Source organism: Semicossyphus pulcher, unplaced genomic scaffold (assembly GCF_022749685.1).
Source record: "Semicossyphus pulcher isolate SPU_LCO1_2020_fin unplaced genomic scaffold, fSemPul1.0.p SCAF_17, whole genome shotgun sequence".
Classification (NCBI taxonomy): domain Eukaryota; kingdom Metazoa; phylum Chordata; class Actinopteri; order Labriformes; family Labridae; genus Semicossyphus; species Semicossyphus pulcher.
This window is the reverse complement of record NW_027211681.1, coordinates 5,088,715-5,092,551: the sequence shown is the minus strand read 5'-3', so window position 1 is coordinate 5,092,551 and position 3,837 is coordinate 5,088,715. Positions and strand designations below refer to the sequence as shown.

Below are 3,837 nucleotides of genomic sequence, written 5' to 3'. Positions count from 1 at the left end.
ACAAGGAGAATCCTTAGAGGAGGACAGAGAAAGAAGGCAGAAAAAAAACATGAAGGAAAACGTTTAATGATAAAGTAAATCAAACTGCACTTTGAATTTGAAACAACCATGTGTTTTCAAGGGCAGATCTCCAATGGACCTCCAAAGCAGATAATACAGCTGCAAGCATGACCGCACACAGCTGACTGACACTCTGTAAGCTGATGATTAACAACATCATTCCTTTTGTGTTCCTGTTTTCCTGTTTTTTATCCTGACCCAGTGCCAGGTTTGCAAATTCTGATTTGTAATGTATTAAAACAAGTAGATTAAACTTTACTCTCCAAGCATGGCGCCTCCACAACAGTCAGTAGGACTGTAAATCTCATTTTTTAATTAATCTGTAAATGTGATGTAATGAAATGTAATTTATTCGACCAGCGTAAAAATGCAAAGTAAATAATTGTTTGAACTGCTACACTATGAAACTGTTGTAACTTCAAGAGCACACCTGTAATTAAATCACAGTTACATAACAAAATCTGTTTGATAATGTTATCCAAATAAAATTAAACATCGACATAAATTATGACATTAACAGACAACAAAACATTACAAAAAAATGTGTTGTGGTTTTGTTAATTTGCTGTCTTTTTCTTCACTTAATTCCAATTAGTCGTTTTTCAGTTGGTTTTGTCTGATCTAGTCTAGCCAGCTTAGATGTAGAGCGTAGATTGTATGAAAACTGCTGCTACAGTACATTATATTATCCTAATTAACATTGCACTGACAATGTGTTTGACCTGGATATGACAGCATGAAAGACAAATATGTGTTTATAATTTTAACATTTGACATGACATTCCTTTAATACGCTAACCTATTGTTGTTTTTTAGAGCATTACTTGCATAATATATACAGTATATATGACATATATCCACAGAGGTGCCTTCTATTCATTCCCTTTCTCATCTGAAAAATGTCACAAAGAAAACCTGACTTCTAGGACTTCCAGCACTGTGTAGCTTTTAACAGCTACAGACCTTAAACATATGTGCAACGTTAACATATGTACTTTCTGTTATTTGTCTTAACTGTTGTAATACATTATTAATTATTGAATATAATTTTGAAAGTCTGTGTGAAATATGAGGAATATTTTGAATATCATGAAGTAAGAAGTAAAGATGTATAATGTATTGTTGGTTTTGCCAAGTTATTTATGATGTTGTAAAATACTATAACATGATCCAATTATTCCATGTATTTGGCACATCAGTGGATATAGTAAACGAATTTTAAGCATGAATAAACTATTTTAGGAAGACATGCGAAATAGTTGTTATTTATTGCGCATGCGCAACGAAAGTCCTTTACACAACCACTTTAGAATCGATGGAGACGAGCAAGTCACATCAATTTTGGCTTGAAACTCTCAGCTTGTGGCAGTTGCATTGGTAAGTTCTTATTTGTTAATGCTGTTACCCTTAAAATACATATTAATTACCTTAACACCCAAGGCGTTTGTGGGCGAAAATGATAACGTTACCACGCTAACGTTTTATGTATTAGCTAGCTGCCGGACAGTGAAGGGATACGTAACTGTCACCAGTTATCTCGTCTACCGTTTCTACCATTGTACATATTACAGTGGGTTTTTGGACTAAACATAATCTCACCTGGCCTCATTTTGAATTTATCATACCTGTGGTAACTTTATCTAACTTTTCGGGAAAGTTCAATAATGTGTATTTATGAGTTGTCAATACGTTACAAAGGCACCAATCTAACTAAATTCGTGTTTGACAATAGTGAATTTTATATTATAGAATAAATATTTCAAATTTGAGCTTGTCCATGAACATGTTGAAGCTAAGTTAGTTAGATATACCGCCTTCGTGTATGACCGAACCACTCGCTTGCGAAACCGCAGAACTGAAGACTGGGCAGTTATGTAAACGTTAATTTTCAACATAAATGTACATTAGTTGGTAGTTAACTTCGGCTACCTCTGTTGTGAACGTTATATTTATTTAAAATTACGCAGTTAGAGACCCCAGAAGGAGGCAGAACTAACGGTTGAAGTGTCAACGGAACGGTACTTCGCTGCTCGGTTTCTGTCAGGAGCATTACAAACGACGCACCGTCGAAGTTGAATTTCACAAAAACTGTAATGTTATTACCTTTTATACACGAAACGTCGTCCAATTCCTATTGCTGTTAATTGTCCAAACAGTCCGACCAAGTGTCAAAGTCCTCACTTGTAAAAATGTACGAGAATATCAAAAAAATGCTCCGCCATTGTTGACTCAAATCGCAAAGCATTGTGGGTTTTCTCTGATCAACATCACACTAACGGCTGTAATAGCACTAAAGGCTAATTTGGTAATATCTTGGTATAGTTACGGGTATGCTTTGTTTATTGCTCATTCACTGATCGTTTCGCTTATGTGATACATTACGGAGGAACCCTGAGTGAAAATGATTGTTACGGGAAAGACATCCTGTCTTCACCCTCATCCAAACTAAGACTATACTTTCAGGGATCATTTCTATAGTAACTAACTTGAGAAATGTGTTTCTAAAGTGTTTGGTCTCGCTAACCACGATGATGAGTCGTGATATTCCCTTCTGAGCGTGAAGCGGGTGGAGAATAATGATTCAGTTCATATGTTCTCTATCATTGATGACCGTTCATTGCTTCCTCGTGGAGCTCTGAGGAAGGGAATATGAGCAGAGTGGTTGCCATTATTGTGTAAATATAATGTTATATAATCACTAGAGATGTCAACTCTCGTTCACTTCAGTGACCCGGATCTTCGGATCTCGTTCAGCTGAACGATTCGTTCATTACATTCGTTCACCAGGTCGTTCAGTGACATTTCCGGTTTACCCGTAACTCACTCTCACTCGTTCACGAACAATACGGCTCCCATTGCATTACTGGTCTTCTTGTTCAATCATCACAAAATAACAGTTACTTGGCCCAACTATATTAAAAAGAAAATATTATATTTATATAAAAATAAACATTCATGTGTTATCTCATCTTGCTGTTGTGTCAGTTTATTTTTGAGCTGTTGTAATATCGTTTCTAGTATTGTACTTTACTTTATTTCTTTATTTCAGACACATACGTCCATATCTGTACAAAACACAATACATAAAATAAAATACGAAGACTACAACTTCATTGTGCAATCAGTTCATCATAGTTTATAACGCAGCGCGGGGAGAACACAGACGTTTAATAACGTGGACCTGTGTTCAGATCTGTCTGTCAACAGAGACTGCAGTCCGCTGTGTACTACATATATTTTACACAGAGCTGTAGATGATCAGGCTTTATGATCAAACTTTTATATCTCGTCATCACTTCAGTCCGCGATGACCCGCTCCCCCCCTCCCTCTGTGCAGATGCTCTCTCCCTCTCAGCGCTGCGAGTCTGCATCACCGTTTTTATGATATGTTGTTTTTAAAGTTTAACGGAGGTGAATGAGGCTCCTTATATATTCACAGGGCCTGATGATGTAATATATTTAATCAGAGTCTGAGTCTGTGAATTGACTTGTATGTACAGATGCACCTAATCAGGTCGCTTCGTTCAGTGAACGAGAGAGAGAGAGAGAGAGAGAGAGAGAGAGAGAGAGAGAGACATTCGGTCAAGCGATACGTTCAGTCACTGTCACTCGTTCATGAACGATGATACGTTCAGTCGTTCTCCTAACCAATGATGGTGATTTGATACATTAGATGTGATACAAACAGCCCTCCTCTGAAACGCAATTGGCTCGTGCTAACATCAATCAGTCTGGTTTCCTAAAAGAAGAAGTGGGGAGCCAAATGAACGAAAGGAA

At 37.0% G+C, this 3,837-nt stretch overlaps 1 non-coding gene across 1 annotated transcript; it reads left to right on the top strand.

Moving 5' to 3' along the window:
- Positions 1-2,507: 2,507 nt before the first annotated feature.
- Positions 2,508-2,723, top strand: LOC138595429 (small nucleolar RNA U3). Its single transcript, XR_011308479.1, has one exon. It is a non-coding gene; the product is annotated as a small nucleolar RNA U3 (small nucleolar RNA).
- The last annotated feature ends 1,114 nt before the right edge of the window (positions 2,724-3,837 follow it).